At 42.7% G+C, this 22578-nt stretch overlaps 1 protein-coding gene across 11 annotated transcripts in view; it reads left to right on the top strand.

Moving 5' to 3' along the window:
• ATXN1 (ataxin 1) overlaps positions 1 to 22578 on the top strand; it is a 397428-nt gene that overhangs the window by 35944 nt on the left and 338906 nt on the right. Inside the window, exon 1 of one of the 11 annotated variants that reach the window (XM_027603230.2) lies at positions 18525 to 18664. The exons of 9 other annotated variants lie outside the window; for them this stretch is intronic. The gene's annotated coding sequence lies outside the window, so the exon portion shown is untranslated. Of the gene's footprint in view, positions 1 to 18524; positions 18665 to 21239; positions 21351 to 22578 lie in introns of those variants that run through there. One more of the 11 variants, XM_027603228.2, reaches the window with a different exon arrangement.

The following is a 22578-nucleotide window of genomic DNA, read 5'->3' as shown; positions in this document are numbered from 1 at the left end:
CTTTTAGGATTAAGTATTAATTGTGGCTTACTTTTTGTGGTTGCTTTATAGCAATAAGTTTTTTGTAAGCTGACTGTGGGTAATTGAACGCATTTTAGCTGCATAAGGGTAGACTGCCTTTTACAGAATCACAGAAAGGTATCTTTTTTTATAAAGTGAAAATGTCCCCCAGAGACAGCACATGTGAGATCTTGAAGTAGGAAAGAAAGAAGATAGAAGTATGCCATTCTGTCTCTTGAAGAAATGACCTCTCCTACTGAAAAGTGACTTTAAAGAATTCAAAGTTTAGAATTTTTAGTTGAAATCATTTATAAATCATGGCACTTTGCATCTTTAGTAGAATTCTTTATTTCTAAGAAGCCTACATAAATGTTTATATGAACATAGCCTTAAATATTTTGTTTTATTTTATTTATATTTTAAGATTTTATTTATTTATTTGTCAGAGAGAGAGAGAGCTCATCCTGCCTCCTTGCCTGAGGGGGAATGGCAGGCAGAGGGAGAAGCAGGCTCCCTGCTGAGCAAGGAGACAGGACTCTATCACAGGACCCTGGGATCATGACCTGAGCCAAAGGCAGATGCTTAGCCGACTGAGCCACCCAGGCATCCCAGCCTTAAATATTTTAAATGTAGCATACCAACATTACTTAAAGACAACAGTATTCATGACAATGTGCATTCAAAGTTTTTAGGTAAAAGCGCTTTGTTCCTTCTTTGGAAGACAGATCTTACATAATCGTTTTTTTTTTGTTGTTTGTTGTTGTTTTTTTTTTTTTGTAAACTCTTGAACATAGCAAGCCTTTTGGAGCAGAGTAAGAAACGAGTATTGTTACACTGTATACAGAGAATGAGGGAAACAACAATGTATGTTCAGCTTTAGCAAGTTAGATGTTTTAACTTACTAAAGAAGTTGAGTGATAAAACCTATTCTTACTGCAAAAAATATTAATAGCATTTGGTGAAGCTGACATAGAATCAGGTGTGGTGACTACAGTGACTCAGAGGCTTTATAATCTGACGTATTTTCTCTGTAATTTTAGACTTTTCCTGTTATTTTAGATTTTCTTTTTTTCATTATTTACTATGGGTTCAGCACCCACATAGCCAAGAAAAGCAATAGCTCAGTGTACGGAATCAGTTTTGTTGAACAAAAAGGAAAAAAAACCCACCAAACCCTTGTTTTTAATTAGACTCTCCTTTGGCTTTTATCCACTTAAATGTATTTTTTTTTCCCTCATAACTTCACACATGCCATAAAAGTGAACTTAAAAGAGAGCATGACGTTTTAGTAAAATTAAAAGTTCAGGATTCTTTTTTCTTGTGCATTTCCCAGTCATTCTCTTTGGGTTGGACTGTGGGCCGGTGTGGGTGCTGGGCGGCCGCGGTTGAGCAGTGTGCGTCCTGTGGCCGGTTCTTGGACAGTGACAGATAGTCGGGAGAATCCCTAGTGTGCTGGGAATCCTAACCGCCCCCTCCCATTCCCTCCACCCCGGCCAGGGCTGCGTGGTTTTCGGGGTGACCAGGAGAAGATGCTGTATGAGGGAACTCATTTGCCGACACCACACTGAGGTGGTTGGGATTCTTCACTTCTGCTCACTGAACTCTTGCAGAATTCCCATGGTGTTACAACACAGTATGACATCATACATACGTGTGTTTCTCTGGGGAGAGGGATGTGGCTTTCCGGGTCCCCAAAGGATTCTCTGCCCCTCAGATGGTCAGTAAGAACCACTAATTTAGAATGGAGAGATAGGCATACCTTAGAAGCAAAAATATGAAGGCTGTGCTACCTTTTTTATTCGATTAAAAATGACCACGGCATGGCCACATACAAACTGTGTTAAGTTGGCATTGCAAACATACCTGGTACGTCTGTTACACCTGTGTGTTTATTTTGAAACGAGGAAAAAAACACACAAAAAAAGTCTCTGGGTTCGTCGCATCTGCATTTGGAGCTGCCTAGATGCTGTACCCTTGTTCGAGGTAGCTCCGGGTTTTTCCTGTATTCCAGATTGCCCAGCATGAGACAAATGAGGAACATCCGGGAAAATGTGTGAATGATTGAGTGAAGACTAATAGCTGTCTTCAGAGAACCATCTTCTGGTTTACATTTGTATTAAGAACTATGCAGAGCAGAAAAGCATCAGTGGTGTGGAAATGAGGATTCAGTTATCTGCTCAGTGTGTCAAGCACAAATCTCATATGCCTTTAGGTTTGCTCAGCACTTTATGGTGTGCAAAACTGAACTGAGAGGTACACGTGAGAAGGACAGATGTTCCTTGTCTGGATTCTAGCTCTCACGATGCTGGCACGCTACCTGGCCTGCACAGTATCTGCAGAAGTGTTTTGTTGGGTAAATTACCTCCATTGGTTCTTCTAGCAGTCCTGTGGATATAGAAACAGTGAGCTTTAGCATTCCTTCCTACAGACTCAAAGGGGGCAGTTATTTACCTAAGGTCACGTGGCTGGCAGAGAACGCATTTAGGCTTCTCCTTTACGCTATGTTTTATCTTGACCCAGATAATACAAGTGGAAAAGCCACATTTTGATCAACTGAGCTTCATAGAAGAGAGTCGGAGAGTGATTGTAACCCTCAGATACTCTCAAAAATAATAGGAGCATTCTCGGTTATAACAGAGAGAAAAGCTTAAGCTGATATGCTTGTTGGTGTTATGAAGTCAGGCTTTTATAATTTAGTGGAAGAAAAGAGAAATCGCTCATTCATTCTCATGCCATCGGATATTTATTGACTGACTCTACTCTGTCCCAAACATAGTTGTGTGTGCTGGGGATATAGCAGGGAACGAATGTTGTGTAGGTCCCTGCCCTCAGAGGGCTTACCTTCTCATAGCGGGAGAGACATCTCTAGGTAAACTCACAAGTGTACTCTGTGGTTCCAGGGGAAAAAATAGAACAGCGTGTGTTAGGGGAAAGAGAATGATGGTGGCAGTGAGGGGGATTATTTGGGTAGGATGTGACATTTGTGCAGGAGCTATAGCTTATGATGTGAAGGAGATGGCCCTGGATGATTGGGATGGTGAGGGGCAGGGGGTGAGATAAGAGAATCAGGAGAAGAGCATTGCCGGTAGAGAGAATGGCCAAGCAAAGGCCCTGAGGTCAGAAGGAGCCTTTGAGTCTGGAGCTAGAGGCAGAAAGTCTGGGATTTCATTCTAAATGGGATGGGAGAATTCATTTCCTTGGACAGCTGTAATAAATCGCCACAGCCTTGGTAGCTTAAAACAACAGAAATTTGTTCTCTCACAGTTCCAAAGGGCAGAAGTCTGAAATCAGGATGTCCACAGTGCTGACTCCCTCTGAAGTCTCCAGGGGAGTACCTCTCCCTGCCTGGTTCAGCTTCTGGTGACTCCGGGCATTGCTTGGCTGGTGGGAATACGCTGTAGTCTCTGCCTGTCTTCGCATGGCCTCCTGTGTCTGTCGCTGTTTTTTTCTGTCTCTTTTAAGGACACTGGTCATTGGACTTAGGGCCCACACAGGTTATCCAGGATGATCTTATCTCAAGATCCTTAACCTTATTCCATCTGCAAAAACCCTTCTTCCATATAAGAGCACATTCACAGGTTTGGGAACGTCTTTCTGCGGCCCACCTTCCCAAAACCTTTGAATTCCCTAATGGTTCCCATTACAGGAACCACTGAGAGTGTTCAGGCAGAAGGAGTGATGGCATCCCCTGTGTTTTAAAAAGATGGCCCTGGTGTTATTGGGGAATGGTCGCAAGCCGCAAAGAAGCCACCAGTGCAGCCATTTGGAAGGCTGTCGCCATGATCCAGGTGATGGAGAGAAATGGGTAGATTTTAGGCTGCATCACGAGTGACACAGATGGGGTTTGTTGATGGACTACAAGTAGCCAGGAAGGAAAAGAGAAATGTCCAGGAGGGCAGTTTCCTTCACCGAGAAGGGGGAGAACTGGTTTAGGACCCGGCTGGAGCAGCGGTGGTGACATCCGGAGTTCTGTTTTGTGCCTGTGAGCCATGAGCAATGGAAATGTATTTAGACATAAGTATCCGTAGCTCGGTGTAGACGTAGCTTGAGCTTTGTCTACCTAGAGATGGACCATGTCTGAGGCCACAGACTGGACACACCTACATAAGGAGAGGGTTTTCATGGAGCAGAGACTAGGACGCAGTCCATTAGTCTGAAGATCACAGACTGATGGCCCCCGATTTCTGCCTCCCACCCCAGCCCTGACATTTCCATCAGGACCAGAAGAAGAAGGAGAGCAAGTGAGACACAGCTCGACTGGGATGGGCTGTCATAAAGGCCGTGCGTGGTTAAGTTTTACTTCCTAAGTACCATTGTTTTCTTTTAAATCTTTCATTCTAAGCCCTGCAGGCCTGATTGGCAGATGCACTGTCTGATTTTTCTAGTTTGGGATTATATGCTTTTTCTTAAAACCATCCTCATCTATTAACCTACATTCATTTTTTAATTTCAATGCTCCAATCAATAATTATTTCACTTGACAGCTTTTGACAGCCTGCTACTACATTTAGCTATTGAGCAGGAATTCAAAAGGTGATTTCTCAACTCGCACAAATGGAGTAAAGTTGCTCTTTTATTCTGTGCTTTGGGGGGAATCTGGAAAAATAGGCATGTTTACTCTGCCCTGGGGAGTTTTTGATGTAGAAGTAACTTAGTAATTTTCTATATAAGAAGATAGAGCGCTGCAGAGCACTAAAATTTTCTGTTGCATTTTGCTTATGTCGGAAATTCACTTGGAAGGCTGGACTTCTCTTAATTGGAATTGATAATGTGAGGTCAGCCATTCAGTATTTGTACTCCTTGCATGCAAGGGACTGCGCTAAATGGGTTGGCAAATTATACACAGTCCTCAAGAAGTAGAGTGGACAGGGGGAGAAAAGCCACCTCTAAAATGATGACGGCTAGAAATACTTAGAAGATGAGAATTTTATCTTGCTACATCTATGCACCTTTGATGATCCTCCCTGGAAATCCCAAGTGAAAAATGACGAACAAAAGTGCATGCTTGTCTTTTATATATATCACATGCACACACGTGTGAGCATGTCACAGTCAAGGACAAACTGAGCTGAAGGCTAAACAGGCGGGGGGAATTGTGCTTTCTCACCAAAATCACAGTGTTAAAATTCTTGGCAGTTCAGATGGTCTCTGCTGTAGCTGTTGGTTTACATTTGGATAATTTACCAACGAGCATATACTATTTAATTCCTGGTTGGATTGGGCAACCACACACAGCATTTCCAGTGAAACAGTGTGAAATGTGAAAGTAAGCATTTTCCTTGAGAACTAGCCACTCACTTACTCCATCGGTTCTTCCATGGGTGTGAGCGTGACCTCTAGGGCAGAAGTTCTGGAACAGAGGGAAGAGAACGGATCGTGTCACAGTTAACATGTTTGTAGAGGGGTGCAGACATAAACTTTGTCCTCAAGCATCGAGTTCTTTGGCTTCGTTGTCCAAGTAAGCCCCGTGGAAACGAGTTGAAAGTGAGCAGAGCTGGACGTGGTGCATTAGCCCTGCCGTCGGAGAGGGCAGGCTGGGTCTCCAAGCCCTGGCCACCTCCGCCCCTGAGACCAGCGATGGGTTCAGGTCTGTGTGCAGGCCTTGCCACGCTGACTCAGGGAGCTGTGCAACAGGAGCCCGAGCTGGCCCGACGATGCCGGCACGTCAGGTCACAATGCACGCTGTCGTCTCCATATCCTCAGGTCCACTCGATCAGCACATTCTGTCTCTTTGTCAGGCTACAGAGGAATGTAAATCATAGTTGGAAGCTGCCCTGTTGATTCATCTTGAGAAATTGCTACCTGGATGCAGGTAGCAATAGTCGTCTCTGCACCTGTGTTTGCTACAGAAATATCAGATGGAGTCAAATGGTTGCCTGGTGAGCAAGGAGTCAGAATGAGGAAGTGGGGGGAGTCACCGGCGAGTGGCTCCAAGCTAACATAGCCTGCTGCTCAAGCCCGGTGTTGCCAGGGGGATCAGAAACACTGTAGTCATTGGCTACAACCCCCAGTGGTCCTCTCCGGAGGGTGGCCTTGCCAATGAAGCCAGCTCCCTCCCCCCAGCAGCCTTGGCACTGTCCACATAAGCTTTCGTGGCTACGCTTCCCTTATGAGGACACTGTCTTTTCATAGCTGCTGGCCGGGGCCAACGGTGGTGGTGGTGGCGGCGGTGATACTTTTCTTTTCTCATTTGACTCTGTGTTCAAAGTCATATCTTGTTCTTACTGTAAACCTCTGACTAGGCAATCTCTTTCCCCCATTTTCAAGCTCCTGGTGGGGAAGCGGTGGCGTGTATCTCACTGTACTTTTAATAAGTCCCTTGATGGCTTTAGGATAAGCATTCCATGAACTATACCTTTTGGTCAAGCACTGTGAATGGTACAGCAGCATGGAGGCATTGGTCCAGACCAGGAGTAGACAAACGATGGCGTGCTGGCCTGCCAACTGTTTTTTGTAAATAAAGTTTTATTGGAACACAGCCATGCCCATTCATTTATCTAACGTCTACCGGTGCTTTCGCGCTACAACCGCAGAACAGAGTTGAGTAGTTGCACAAGAGACCGTAGGCCAGCACAGCCTGAAATATTTACTTTTGGGTCCTTTTCAGAAAATGTTTGCCAACCCTGGTCTGTAGAATTTGCAAGTCATCATTGCTGCAAGTAAGAACTAGACGTCCCCCGCCCTCTTGTGTCCTCCTGCCTCCATTCAGTGAACAAATGGGGGATCAGAGAAAGAATGTGACTTGCCTGAAGGTCACAGAGCTGGTTAGGGGGAGGTGTAGAACCTGAACTCAGATCTTCCAATTCCTAGCGTGAGTTTTTGCCTCCTACTTTGGTGAGTTTTATGGCTTACAGGCAATCAGCCATTACAACATAATGAAGTAAAGCTTCGCTAGTGGCAGGTGCTGTTTTCCATACTGACTTCCCCAGAAAAAATTCACCAGCCAGATTGGCACCAATACTCATTTATGAATCTCACAAATAGCACCTGCTGGATCTAGGAATGGAGGTAAGGGCTAGAGACATGGATGAGTAAATAATGCCCTTACCCTCAGGAAGTTTGGATGAGAGGAGTGGCCAGATTGTTGTGCATCCTTTTGTGCAGTGTGTCAAATGTCCTAATAGGGCTGCACATAGGAGGCTGTGATCATGCAAGGAAGGACGTGTTAATTCGGCCTTGAGGAGGTAGTGGTGGTGTCAGAAGTGGCTCCACAGGGTTGGAGGTGTTTGAGCTGTGTCTCAAAAGAGATGGAGTCCTTCAGGCATAGAATGGCAGCAGAAATGGCCCGCTAGGCGTGAAGTTTGGGAATACATGTCAACCACGGCTAGAGAGTTGGAAAGGTAGATTGGGGCCAAATTGTAGAGCCCATGGTATTTCATAATAAAGATGTCTAGTTTACATTCTGGAGGATTCTTACCTATAGATTCCAGAACACATGGGAGACCACAGTTCTTACTTGTTGATATGTACATGGAGCATCATCTATAGATTTAATAATTAACATCACAAACACAGATATAGGAGCTTTCTCCCAAATATATGTAGCTGGCTGATGCTGTGATTCATCAACCAAAAATTCATTTGAAATATTATAAGTTAATAGTATCTTTCGGCTCATTGTTTATTTTCTCGATCAACAGATACTGAATAAAAATATCTATTGCCTAAAGTCTGCAGCATTTTTTATTAAAAAATAATACTGGGAACCACCACTATTGATGACAGATAGTCATGAAATTTTTTGAGTTAGCAAATGGTACAGGTTCCAGAGTCAAGCTGCTCCAAATTTTATTGGCTGTGTGACTTTGAGCAAGTTATTTAATCTCTCCAAGCTTTAGAGTTCTTACCTCTAATGGCAAATCAATAACATTTGCCTTCTAAGGTTGTTGCAAAGACATAATAATGTATGAAAAGTGTATCGCATGAGATGTGCTCAAGAACATAAGCTATTAATATTTTTGGTGGTATGCGCAGATGTATCTTAGATCTGACCCAGTGTGGAGGATGACTTTGGCGGGGGTGGGGTTGTAAGACCTTTTGTTATCCAAGTGAGCAATAATGGGGGCCTGGATTAGGGCAGAGGTAGGGGGCGTGGAGAGTATGGGAAAGTATATATTCACCTCTAGCAATGATGCAGAAAATGAACCCAGCTTCTTTTTACACCCAAAGCAAGGGACCAGGCAGAGATTAGAGTTTACCGAAACCTAATGGCATGCCTTCTTGGCACCATATGAGGTGAATTATCTGGCAAGTTCCATGGCTCTTAATTCCTGGAATTGATCTAGATAAGAATTTACCTAGGGTAAATTTATTTTATTAGTTTAATGAATTAATAACTCCTCTCTGGGACATGTCAAAACTAGAATTAGAATGTAAGTATGTTGTTTGATTATGATTTACGATAGCCCTGCAGTGTAGCCTATCCCTATGCTAGAGCTTTCAAAGGAATGTGTACAAGACAATGTGTGTGTGTGTGTGTGTGGGGGGGGGGTTCCAAGTTTTGAAAAAATTAAGTGAAATTTACATATTAAATATTTATACATCTGTGCTTGGAAAAAGTCAGACAGCATAAGTGTTAAGTGTCATGTGAGAGATTTTTATTTCCTTCTTTATCATTTCTCTATTTTCCAAAATGAATATATGTATTTTTAATAAGTGCTGAAAAGGAAACCAACAACAAAAAGGAGCGGATCAGAAAGGCTTAAGGGATTTGCCATTCCTGTCTTTTTGAGTAGCTGTTTACAAATGCTCATGGTAGTGGGTGCCCTCCCAACTGTATTTCAGTTCAGTCAGATGGTGTTCTATATCTAGTGATATGGGGGCTAGCTCCTAAAGGTGGGTGGGAGTGAGAAATTAGAGTAGCAGTCGTACATGCTGATGGGGCCCAGTCAAAATTTGACTATTATATTTTATTGAATTATTTTTAATGTGGAACTAGAGTCCAGGCTAAGGCATATGATTTTTTGTTATTTACCATCATTTCTCAATCTGCGAATTCTCACGCGTGTGGGTGTTTGCACACAGGCATGGGGATACACTGTAGAGGTGCCCGGCGTTCCCCGTGAGCAAGAACGCTGATCCAGAAATCAGGAAATGGGTCTCAGGTCTGTCACTTAGTTTTGTGGCAGACTTGACTAAGTCATTAGCCTCCCTGAGCCCAGCTTCTTCATGTGCGAATGAGGAAGAATCGGAACAGTTCCGATCACCTCACGGGGTTATTTTGGAAATCCATTCCGAACAGAGTATAAAATGCCATGCATCGGAGTTTGCAATGCTGGCTTGGCCGTTCTTGAACATTGTGGCTATGGGCAGGTGACAAAAGCTCTTTGGACCCCAGTACTATAAAAGTAAGGCAATTGAATCTTCACTCTTTTGTCTATCCAACACAGAGATGTGGAGTTCGGAGATAGCATCCCCAAGGGCAGTGGTCCTCAAACTTAGCAGACATCAGAATCACCTGGAGGGCTTGCGAAACCACAGATTCCCGGGCCCCACCCCCAGGGTTTCTGATTTAATAGGGTAGGGGCCTGAGAATATACATTTCAAATGCATTCCTTCGTGATCCTGGTGTGTGGCCGTCCCAGAGCCACCCGGTGAGAGTGAGGGTGGTTAGCAGGCAGGCGGGAGAACTGTCTGCAGTATGAAAACTTGCAGTGGAGTTCGGTATTCACCACCCCCTCCCATACTCACACACACCAAAATCACTTGGACTAGATGTTTTTTGAGATTCTTTCCTTTTCCCTGAATCTTTGGTTCTCTCTTCATACCTCAGCCCGTCGAAACACGAAGTGACTTTCGGATGAAGCAGTTCTCACCTAAGTGACCCTAAATAACATTGACAAATTGTTATTACCCAGCCTCAGCCAGACCTGAGATGCTTATTCACACATGTATGTGCACCAGAGGCCAGTGATGTCTTTTGGCTCCGTTCTCCTTTTTTAAAAATGCAGTGAGTAAGCTAATTTTATAGGAATGTCTCAGAAAGCTATTCCTGTAAACCCAGCATTGTTAAATTGAAATAGAGGAAGTGGTGCTGATTAGCGCAATCTTATTGAAATTTAATCATGTAGACGTCCCTCTAGATTCAGAGGGTTTGGACAGGAACCCTCCTACTCATCCCTTATGGCTCTGTTGTATGGTAAAGTTTTATTTGCTCACATGGGATCTACTTTTTCAGACAGGGTTAATACTTCTACGTGATTCTTGCTCTGGAGGGGATGAGTAAGCGGGGGAGACTTGGCATTAATTTCTTCATCAACTGCGTGTGTGAGTCATCTCCTGCTCGTCTTATTAATTCAACTGGAAGGAGGAGAAATGTTATCTCTGGTTCCTGAGGCCAGCTTGGGCTTCAGTTAACTAGGATACTCCCTCTAGGGACTCGTGATCATAGTTTCATTCACTTACTAAGGGAATGAATAGATTGTGAATCTCATTAGTGTAGCATGTATACATAAATATATAAATGGCAAACTGCAGTGATGTCGGGATGTTTATCAATGATCAGGTGCCACAGGTGGGATATTAGCCCTGGAGGGGTATTCTGTCGAAGGCAGTTGACTATAAAAAAAAAAAAAAGAGAGAGAGAAAGGATGAATGCAGGTTCCTACCTCCGCTGAATGCCCCTCCTCTTCCTTCTGATTTGATTAACGGAGGTATTGAGGGAAGAAGAGAGCAATTTTCCAAATAAAATTGCCTGGGATTCTTGTTGGGGTTTAATGTGGTAGCCGGATTATTTTGAAATACAGTGATATGCTACTTAGTTTCTACTTCTGATGCTCAGTTCACTCGTGTCTTCCTGTTTGGCTTGTACCTTCCCCTTCTGACTCAGTTTTCTCTGTTTCTCTTCTTACTCTGCCAGACCGCTGCTCTTCCTCTGCCTTTGGCTTTTCTCACTTACCCGCTCCCTTGTTTGGCCTTTTAAGCTGAAGCATGTCTCTGTTCACTGTTTCTTTATCCCCAGGCAGACCCTCCAGATGGAAGGTACCTCTTTCTTTTAATGAATACATTCATTTTGATTCAGGAGGAATATGGCAAATGGCAACATAGATCTTAAATGTGCAGTTCAGTGAGTTTTGATAAATGGGTACCTCTCAGCAGTCAGCAACCTGATCTGGATAGAGGACATCTCCATCACCCCGAAGAGGGTCTTTCTTCCTCCTTCCTGTCCATTCCTGTCAGCCAATATTCAACCACTGCTCTGATTTCTCATATCATAATGAGTTTTGTCTGTTCTTGGACTCCATGCAAATGGAATCATTCAGTGTGTACTTTTTTTGTATCTGCATTCTCTTGTTTAACATATTTTTGTGATTCACCCACATTGTTGCATGTTATCAAGACTTCATTATTTTTAATTATTTGTAAAGATTTATTATTTGAGAGGGAGAGAGAGGGGGTGGGTAGGAGCAGCGGGAGATGGAGAGAGAGAGAATCCCAAGCAAACTCCACGGTGCGTGTGGAGTTGAACGTGGGGCTGGATCCCAGGATGCTGAGATCATGACCTGAGCCGAAATCAAGAGTCAGCTGCTTGACTGATTGAGCCGCCCTTGCACCCCAAGACTTCATGATTTTTTAAAATGCTGCTTAGTATAGGGGTTCCTGGGTGGCTCAGTCAGTTAAGCATCCAACTGTTGATTTTGGCTCAGGTCATGATCTCATGAATGGTGGGATCCAGACCATGATAGCTCCTACACTCAGTGGGGAGTCTGCTTGAGATTCTCTCCCTCTCCCCCTCCCCCCCCGCTCATCCTCTCTCTCTCTTTCAAGTAAATAAATCTTTATCAAAAAATGCTGACCAGTATTCCACTGTATATGTATGCTATAGTTTATCCATTCACTTGTTTGCAGGTATTTGGGTTGTAGTCACTTTTTGACTTTTATGAAGAAGCTATAAACACTCTTGTGTATTTGTGGACATACGTTTTATTTCTTTTTGGAGGGAATTAAGTGGGACATAGGGTAGGTGTGTAACTTTATAAGAAACTGCTTATAAAAAGCAAGTGGTTGTAGCCTTGTATGCTCCCTCCAGAAGTGTGTGAAAGTTCTAGTCATTCCAAATCCTTACCAATATTTAGTGTTCTTGTTCTTTTTAATTTTAGCTATTCTAGTGGTTAAGTGAAATATCACATGGGTTTAATTGCATTTCCTGATAACTAATGATGTCGAGCACACTTTTTATGTGCTTTTTGGCCATTTGTTTCGTGTCTGTTCCGGTCCTTCGACCATTTAAAAAATGGGGTTGGTTGCCTTTTTTGGATGTGTAAAAGTTCTTTATACATGCTGGATGTAAGTCCTTTGTCAGATATATGTATTACCACATTTCTCCTCACTGTTTTGGCTTATCTTTTCATTTTTTTTTTTTTAAGTAGGCTCCACGCTGGGCATGGAGCCCAATGTGGGGCTCAAACTCACGATCCTGAGACCAAGACCTGAGCTGAGACTGAGAGTCAGACGCTTAACCAAACAAGCCGCCCAGGCACCCCTTATCTTTTCATTTCTTAACTGTGTTTTTGGATAAGCAGTTTTTAATTTTAATGAAATCTCTATTTATAATTTTTTAAGATAAATAACTTTTCTATGTCTTTATAAACTTTTGCTTATCCTCTGGTTACTAAGGTATTTTACTGTGCTTTCTCCCAGAAGCTTTTAAATTTAGCCTATTTATTTATTTTAAAGATTTTATTTATTTGCCAGAGAGCGAGAGTACAAGCAGGGGAGCTGCAGGCAGAGGGTGAAGCAGGCTCCCCACCGAGCTGGGAGCCCAATGTGGGGCTCGATCCCAGGACCCCTGGGATCATGACCTGAACCAAAGACAGACGCTTAACCGCCTGAGCCACCCAGGACTCCCTAGCCTTACTGTTTAAATCTGTGACCCATCTCAAATTAGTTTTAATGTATGGTGTGAGGTAGGGGGTCAAGGTTCAAAATTTTTTTCATACATTTATTGAAATGTATGAAACAATTATGGTTAAGATTTTTTTTCCTCATCAAATTGCCTTATTGCCTTTGTTAGAAATCAAGTGACTGTGTTTGTACTGTTTCAAGACTCTTCTGTTCCACTGATCTGCATGCCATACTCATACTACCATACTGACTTGATTAAAATAGCTTTATGGTAAGTCTGGTAATGTGACTCCTAACTTTGTGCTTCTTTTTCAAGATTGTTTTGGGTGTTCTAGCTCTTTAGGATTCCATATAAATTTAAGCATTGACTTGGAATTTTTTAAAAAACCTTTTAAGTACACTTGTGATAAACACTGTATGTTAACTAAAATAAAAACTTAAAAACAAAACAAAATAAAATAAAACAAATTGTACAGCTGAAAACAAAGCCTTTTAGAAGTTTGTCTGGATTGCATTGCGTTACGAGAAATCAATTTAAGGACAGTTGACGTATTAACAACTTTGAGACTTCCAATAAAAAAACATACCATATCTCCCTGTCCTTTTATTTCTTAATTTCTCTCAATAATATTTCACTGTTTTTGCAGAGACATTTCATGTTTTCTTTTTTTGTAAAATTTAGCCATATTTTGTTTTTTGATACTATAATAAATTTAATTTTTTAAAATCCTATTTTCAAATTATTTAATGTTTAGATAAGGAAATACAGTTGATTTTTGTTTATTGACCTTGTATGCTAAATTCACATAACCATGTTCCTTATCTTAAGGGGAAAGCATTCACACTTTCACTATCATCATGTGATGTTAACTCTTAAGATTTTCATAGTTGTCCTCTATTGGCTTGAAGAAGTTTCCTTCTATTCCTCATTTTCTGAGGGATGTCTATTTGTCTGTTATTATCAGCAAAAGCATTTTGAATTTCATGTAGTTCTTTTTCTGTATCTAATGAGATGTCGTATAGCTTTTTCCCCTCTGTCCTGGTGAATTACATTGATTGGTTTTAAATGTTTAACCAACCCTGAGTTTCTGGGATAAGAAAAAGTTATCATTATGAAGTTATCACTGTTCTTCTTACCTACTCTTTTAATACTTTATTGAGTATTTTTACAACTGTGCCCATTAAGAGTATCTGTCTCTAATTTTCTCCCCTTGTGTAGTGTTTATTAGGTTTTGGTGTTGGTGTTATGTTGGTCTCATAAAATGTGTGGTGGGATATTGCTGTCTTCACTTTTTTCTGAAAGAATTTTTGTAAGATTTTATTTCTTTAATTAATTAATTTAAAGATTTTATTTATTTGACAGAGCGAGACACAGCGAGAGAGGGAACACAAGCAGGGGGCATGGGAGAGGGAGAAGCAGGCCTCCCACGTAGCAGGGAGCCCGATGCGGGGCTCGATCCCAGGACCCTGGGACCATTACCGGAGCCGAAGGCAGACGCTTAATGACTGAGCCACCCAGGCGCCCCCAGATTTTATTTTTTTTAAAAAAAGTTGGTAAAATAGGGGCGCCTGGGTGGCTCAGTTGGTTAAGTGACTGCCTTCGGCTCAGGTCATGATCCCGGAGTCCTGGGATCGAGTCCTGCATTGGGCTCCCGGCTCAGTGGGGAGCCTGCTTCTCCCTCTGACCCTCTCCCCTGTCATGCTGTTTCTCACTCTCTCTCATTCTTTCTCTCTCGAATAAATAAATAAAATCTTTCAAAAAAAAATTGGCAAAATCCAGTAGTGAAACCATTGGGCCTGGAGTTTTCTTTGTGCGAAGGTTCTAAAACTATTACAATATGATTAAAAGTATACAGTAAAGTGTCCTTATTTCTTATGGTATACAGTTTCCTGAGTTTTAATACATGTGTAGAGTTGAATAGCTACCACCACAATCAGGATACATAATAGTTGAATCATGGTGTGCCAAGGATTTGATAATGAATTCAGTTTCTTAACAGAGAGCAGACCAATCACATTTTTAATTTATTTTTCATTATATTTTGGTAAATTATGTTTCCCATTTTTCAAGAAATTGTTCCTTTCATCTAAGTTGTTAAATTTATTGGCATCAACTGTTTATAATATTTCCTTATTATCTGTTTAGTGTCTTTAGGATCTCTAAAAATATCCCCCTTTTCCCTTCTCATATTGGCTATTTTGTTTTTTTCTTTTTCTTTTTGTGATTAATCTTGCTAGGAGTTAATCAATTTTACTAATCTTTTCAAAGAATGAACTGTTGCTTGTTTTCTGTTTCATTGATTTCTGCTCTTGTCTTTATTATTTCCTTCTTTGTCCTTACTTTGGGTTTAATTTATTCTCCTTTTTCTAGATCATTGATTTGAAATTTTTCTTCTTTTCTGTTAATAGGTGCACGCACTTTAGGATTATCATATCTTCCTAATGAATATACACCCTAAATGGTCCTTTAGCTCTGGTAATTCTCCTTGTCTACAACTTGCTGCGAATCCTCATAGTTTTTGCTACACAGCACAGATTTTGATATATAATAAACACTTTTATTGTTACGGAACTCGATATAGACGGTCCCTGACTTAAGATGGTTTGACTTACGATTTTTCAACTTTATGACAGAGCAAAAGCGATATGCCTTTAGTAGAAACCACACTTAGAATTTTGAATTTTGATCTTTTTTCAGGCTAGCATATGCAGTGCTTTGTTCTCCCGTGATGTGGGGAGCGGCAGCTTCTCAGCCACTGATTACAAGAGTAGACAACCCATACATTGATAACCATTCTGTACCTGTACAACCATTCTGGTTTTCACTCTCATTAAATTATGTAAGTATAGAAGTGTTCTGAGCACATTTAGGTTGGCTAAGCTGAGTTGTGATGTTCGGTAGGGTACACCTATTAAATGCATTTTCGACTTAGGATATTTTCATCCTACAGTGGGTTTATGAGGATGTAACCCCATTGTAATTCAAGGAGGATCTGTATTTTGTTATTGCATTTTATTTCCTTCAGGGTTGTTTAATAGTATTTCCTTCAGGGTTGTTTAATAGTAAGTATTTTTAATTTACAGGAATATGGGGAGTTTTTTTTTTTTTAAAGATTTTATTTATTTATTTGACAGAGAAAGACAGCGAGAGCAGGGACACAAGCAGGGGGAGTGGGAGAGGGAGAAGCAGGCTTCCCGCTGAGCAGGGAGGCCGATGTGGGGCTCGATGTGGGACTCGATCCCAGGACCCGGGGATCATGACCTGAGCTGAAGGCAGCCGCTTAACGACTGAGCCACCCAGGCGCCCCAATATGGGAGTTTTTAAACTTTCCTTTTTTTTTTTTTTTTGATTGCTAACTACATTTTTTATTTTTTGATTTATCTGATTTTCTCCATAGGTGCTGCTTTAAATATTTTGAGGCCATTTTGTTAGATGTTTATGTGTTCATGATCATACAGTCTTCTTCATTGATTATTCCTTTTGCCAGTATATAATGTCCCTTGTGGTCATTTATAATGCTTTTTACCTCACATTCCATTTATTTGATAATAAAGGTGCTATCCTGAGGTTTGTTTTTATTTCATTCATATTTTTTAGTTCTTTATTTTCATCTTTGTTTTATACTTCCTTTTAAATGGATCACTGTTTTTCCCCACATACTGTGTATAGTTTAGATGCAATACTAGTCTCTGCTATTTTTTATTTTTTTTAGAGAGAGAGTGAATAGGGGAGGGACGGAGGGAGAGGGGGAGGGAGAGTGAGAATCCTAACCAGGCTCCACTAAACAAGTGCCACGCTGAGCATGGAGCCCAACGTGAGGCTCGGTCTCACGACCCTGAGATCATGACTTGAGCCGAAATCAAGAGTTGGACGCTCAACCCACTGAGCCACCCAGGCGGCCCTGCTAGTCTCTGTTTGATTAGCGACTTTGTACCCAATTATTATTATTTTTATTAAGACTTTTTAGTTTTGTCTAATGTTTTCTACTTGTCATTTATTTTTGCTTCTCCCCCCCCCCCCTTCCTTCCTTCCTTTGGATAGATTGAATTTTCTTTGGGTAGTTTAAAAGAATACATTTGTTAGTGCTCACCTTTATCTTAACCTAAACTTAGCTTTTTCTAAGACTTATCAGTGACTTCATTGTTCCCCAAATTACTCCCCACCTCATAACCATGAGGCCTCTCCTGTCTCAGGCCGTTGTTTTCCCCAATTTCCCCCCTCCTGAATTTCTCCAAGAGTTTCCCTGAATAATTGTGTTAGTGAATGGGCATAACTCTGAGATGGGCGTCAGTCTGCAGCCTGTGCAGCTGTCCCATCTTGTTTGGAACCAGAAGTGACTTGATCTTTTAGAAAGTTCACTCCTCTGGCAAAGTGGAGGGTAGAATTGATTGGGGTGACACTGGAGGCAGAGATACCTTTAGGGGTCTGTGGCAGTAGTGTAGGAGAGTTTAGGATGGTGGCAGTTCAGTGAAAGGACTGGGGGAACACTGGTGGTCTTGGTGTGTTTGTACTTGAGGAGTCAATGAAGCTAAGCACGAGTGGTAAATCTATTACATTTCTTTACTTTTTTGCCCTTTTCTCTTTCAAATTCCAGTTATCCTATTTATCATGAGGGTTAAACGAGGTAAAACGTGAAATACATGACATATCCTGGTATAGAAGTGATAGTTTTGAAAAACTGAATGCTGATTTCCACATTTCTGTCTCAGACGACTCTCTATGAACGGGCGTAGGAAGGCTGCAGGTGATCCAGGAGGAAGAAGTGGTTTTTGTTGTTTTGTTGTGGTTGTTTTTCCATTGGAGAGCAGGGGATAACGTAATTATTTTATTTTATTCCTGTCACTTTAAATTTGAATTGCCGATGGGACATCTAGGTAGCAGATAATTGGATATAGTCTGATAAGAGACAGGGATTTGAGAGTAGTAAGTAAAACTATAGGAGGTCTTCCAGCAGGAGTAGAGTGAGAAAGAGAAGAAGAGATCCTTGAGAAAACGTTTATAGGTTGGATTTGGAAGAAGATCCATCAGAGAAAGTGAGGAGGCCTGGATTCTTGTCCCAGTTCTGACACTAACTGGTTTTCTTAACCTTTTAAGAAACACTTAATTCTTTCAGGGGCTTCTCTTTCTTTTGAACTTCTCTCTTTCTCTCTCATCGGCCCCCCCTTCCCCCTTTCTTCCTTCCCTCCCCCCATTCTTCTTTAATTTACCAAGTATTTCATGGATACCTACACAAAATACAGAACCACAGAGAAGGGGCATCTAAATCAGACTCACTGGGGAGAAAGAGGGAGTCAGAGGAGGCTTTCAGAATACATGGCCTTCAAACTAAGCTTTTGGGAATGAGGAGTAGTTTAGATAAGCATGTGCAAAGACGCAACAAGCAGATCAGGGAGGAGGCAGGCCTGACAGCCCTGGAGAGGTTCAAGGCTAGGTCAGGGAACCTGGCTTTTATCCAGAATGTAAAGCAAACCCCAAACACATTGAAGGTCCTGAGGCAGGGATGTGAGAAGGCAGGTGTGTGTTTTAGAAACCTCATTTTTCTAGTGCTGTGCATGTGGCATGAAAAGGGACCAGGTGGTGGGCAGGGAGACCAGAGAGGAAACAGTTATAGAAATTCAGGTGACAGAGGAATGTTTATTTAACCACCGCGGAGTGCCTGCTCCCTGCTAATCACCGGTCTGTGTGCTGAGGATCCCGCGTGGACCAGGATACTAAGGCACCTCGTTCTCAGGGAGCTTGGAGTGACAGTGGAAATGACAGATGGGGCAAGAGCCCGCAGATTGGAGGGACGTTAATGAGGCAGGATCTAAGGACTTGAAGGTGAGTGAGAGGTCATGTTTTCTGCTTTGGACAAGTGGGTGGACAGTGACACCACTCATTGCATTGGGGAGCCTGGCAGAAGAACTAAGGAAGGCCTCCCGGTGGAGGTGTCCAGCATGTCCTCGGCTAAATAGCTCTAGACCTCAGAAGGGGCCTCTGCAGCTTACTTGTTTGCTAAATCAAAGAATGGAACTAGATGTTTAACTTACTTGATTGTATTCTGTTCCATGATTGAATTTCAGAGTCCGCCCCTGACATTGCTTCGCTGAGGACCAGACTTCCTTCTGCGTCTCCCCAGAACCTCCTATGGGGCTGGGCAGCACGGTAGGGTTACTCATGGTTTTAGGTGGGTCTGGAAGCCAGGGCCCTTGATTTCATTACTCTCTGTGGGTCCCTGGTTTCCCCTGACCCCTCCAGTTGCCCCCTTGTCTTTGGCTTGCTGTATAAATTGCCTTGGGCAGTTGTCCCATATTCACATCCCACACACTCACAGAGTGATCCAGCTTAGAAGTCTTTTGGGATGGTTTGGGTCCACTCTGTGCATTTTAACAGAGAGAAGAGGCCTGTTGGCAGGTTGTGAGGTTTCCAAAGTAGTAGTGAGGCTAAGATTAGATCTCTTAATTCACTGGTCCCTCTGGTACTGCCCCCCACCTTACTCAGTTCACACTGGGGTCCTTGGAGAGTGAGTTCTTAGGTATGTATTTGTGCAGAAGTCTAGCAATGACTAAGCCGTGTATGTGGCTTTGAGACTTCGTGTCAAGATTGCCGAGAAGCATTGGATTCCTTTAGCTCCAGCGGAGGGAGATGGTGTCCTTGGTACCATGCTTGGACTCGGGCCGCTGTCAGCCTGCAGGCCCTTGTGTGGGGTGCCCTCAGGAGGCTCCCTGTCAGGAAACCTTGCCCCCCAGGTGGAGAGTCACGTTGCTCTGCGCCTTCAAAGAAAAAGTAAAAAGTGCAGAAATGACCTGACTGAGTGTGAGAAGCACTTCTCTCTGGTAAGAGTTTCAAGTGCGAGAGAAAGATCCGTGTTGAAAGGACATTTACTTTCATCAGCTTAGAGCATCTGCTTTTTATTCTTTAAAAGGAAGCAACACCTCAAATTACAGAGGTCCCTCGGCAAGCAAGCACTTGAGATTTTGATCTGTGCAGATTCTTGGAGGGAGTGCCTCACAGAGCTCTTAGGAGTGATTTGTAGAATGACAGTTTTTGTGGGGAAGGGGAGAAGGCAACAAAGACAGGGAAGGAACTCCTCTGTGAAACAGCAAATGAGCCATTTCTCTCCTGCCTGGGCGCAAGTGGAAACTGTGCTCAGCAGACCCCAGAGACCAAATTAAAATAGATAGGAAATGAAAGCTAAATACCATGTTTAAATTTTTTTTTAAATTTTTAATGTGGTGCCCACTTCCAGAACATTCCTGCAATGTGGGTCCCATCATCATGTCCCCTCTTTTATATAGATTTTTTTTTTTTTTTTTTTTTTTTACTGTGCTACAAATACACAGCATAAAACTTGCCCTGTTAAGCATTTTTAATGTCGGGGTTCCATGACATTAAGTCCATTCATGGTGATGTATGTCATGACTATCCTATAGTGGCAGTTTTTTATTTTAGGGGCAAGTCTCCCAAATTAAGCACCTTGGGAAGCGGGGAAGCAGCATCCCTAACCCCACAGCCTAGCAATACTGCTGTTAGAATGAAGATGGTGGTCTCCTGCGTCTTTTTTCTTATTCATATGATTTTGTGCAGACCTACTTGCGGTACTGTTCATGGAGGTTATAAGGTGAATTTCAGAGCTGTAAGGGAAGTTAAGGACAGTTCACTCCATCCCCCCCCCCCTTTTTCAGATTTAAGTGATGACTAGCTGAGAGGGACAGTGGCTTGCTTAGCTGGACAGTGGCAGAGCTGGGTCCAGAGTCCAGGTGCTCCATCCCCTGAGAAATGCCCTGGGCTGGTCTGTCTTTAGTTTCAAAATGTGTTATAAAAAATTCATCGGTGGTTTATTTTTAGGGTAATCTTTCTCTCCCTCTCCCTCCTTCTTTGTGTGGTTTCTGTGTCTGGATTTTTTTTTTTTTTTTAATGGCGTCTTCAGGAATTTGTTTTAAACAAGAAAATTACAACATTGTTGTTTATTACTTGTGACCTCTGACATTCAGTGCTGTCTTGCCTACGTTCAGATATGACTCTCCCCAGGATCTTCCTGCCTTTTTTTTCCTCCCCTCCCCCCTTTGTTTTGCTGATTGTAGTAAAACCCAAGTTTAAAGGTGATTGTTGTTTTCTCAAGTTGGGGTTTCAGACAGTTGCTTTTCCTTCTTCAGAGCTGTTTCCCACTTCGGAAAATTGGGTGAAAACTCGGGGCAAGCAGAGCCTAGCAGTTAAGAATAGAATGTCTGCTTTTCCCACTTCACACCCTCAGGGCTGACCTGCCCATTAGGTCTCCTCTGCGGGCTCTCGGGCCCATCGGGCCCATCGGTGAGCAGTTCTCACCTCCTCCTGCCCGCTTTGGAGGTCTGTGGGAGGTGGTTCGGAAGCCTGAGGAGGCCGGCGGAGCTGGGGTATATTGTTTGGGTCGGCCATGGCAACCGCAACAGTAAAAGGAACAGGAGTAGCCTTATGCTGTTCTGTAAATGGCCACGATTCAGCCGTTATCTGGGGACTTCTGCTCGGCACCAGACAACCCGATCTCCTGGTAAGGTTAAACTTGGCCCTCCCCTCCCAACCCCTCTGAGCAGCCAGGAATGGCCCTGGGGAGGGAAGGAGGGAGGGAGGAAGGGAGGGAGGGAGTCCAGAACACAGCGAGATGTGCACCCAGCAGAAACATAAGGCAGAAACAAGGAGTGTTTTCTCGTCTGTACCCCAGATACAGAGAAAGAAGGAGGCTCCCAAATCCTTGCCGAAGCTCATTGTTTTAAAGGGCTGAGCACCTCGCTCCAAAGAGCCTGCCCAAGTCACCAGCTTGGCTGGCAGGAAGGGGCCGCCACGGGAAAGTCCGAGAAGACCCCGGGATTGGTATATAGGGAAGCTAAAAAGCACGAACTGCCTGCCACATGGGTTCCTTAAAACTGTAATTGAAGAAGACAGAGTAAGCTCCCGTTGCTTCATAATCGCTTTTTTTTTTTTTTTTTTTACACTTAGAATAGCGTTTCTTTTCATTCAGCAAGCAGATCATTTTCGGTGTCATTCCGTTTATTTTGAGTAGTGTGTTTCATCCTGAGCAGATGAAGAATTTTATTTTTTAAACTCTGGACTGTGTTGTTGCTTCCTACCCTGGGGAAACTTACTTTTTTTTTTTTTTTTTTAATGCTGATGAACAAAGTCTATGTGGTCAAGTACTGAATTGTGAATGTGTTTCTCTCCCAAGAGGCAAAAACGTTTGATTCTTCTTCAGAATCATGTGAGGCTGACATTTCACTTGGGGAAGTCTAAGGGAGTTGGTGAGGTTTTGCATTCATGAAAACAAGTGCCTCTTTTGCTCCTTATCACCTTTTAGTATCTGTCATGCTGGCTCGCATGGTGTGGTCTGGCTCAGCTCTCTCCCTGGAAGTCACACTGTGCTTGAGCAGCCTCTTTATCAAGACCCGCAAACAGTTCTCAGGCTTCAGCGTGAGGAGCCAAGGGGGTAAAACCATCAATAAACAAACGGGTCAGCCCTCCCCGAAACCCCCTTGGAATGTGCCTCTGGATTCAGTGAGACCTGCTTTTTCTCCTTTTGCTTCCTCACTCACGAACCTAACCTGCAGGGCTCTGCTGCACCCTTTTGTTTTCACTTTTGTAGTCTGAGTAGTAACGGACAGGGAAGTAGTTACTCAATTTGTAAAACGTTGGTTGGTGAGGTCATAGATTCTGAGATTAGCCTGTAGTTTGTAACTGTTTCAAACAAGAGGACAGCAAGATTTTTGCTTGTGTATTTCGGAGCT

This window comes from Zalophus californianus, chromosome 7 (assembly GCF_009762305.2).
Source record: "Zalophus californianus isolate mZalCal1 chromosome 7, mZalCal1.pri.v2, whole genome shotgun sequence".
NCBI classification, from domain to species: Eukaryota; Metazoa; Chordata; class Mammalia; order Carnivora; family Otariidae; genus Zalophus; species Zalophus californianus.
The sequence above is the reverse complement of the archived record's forward strand: the minus strand, read 5'-3'. Positions and strand labels throughout refer to the sequence as shown.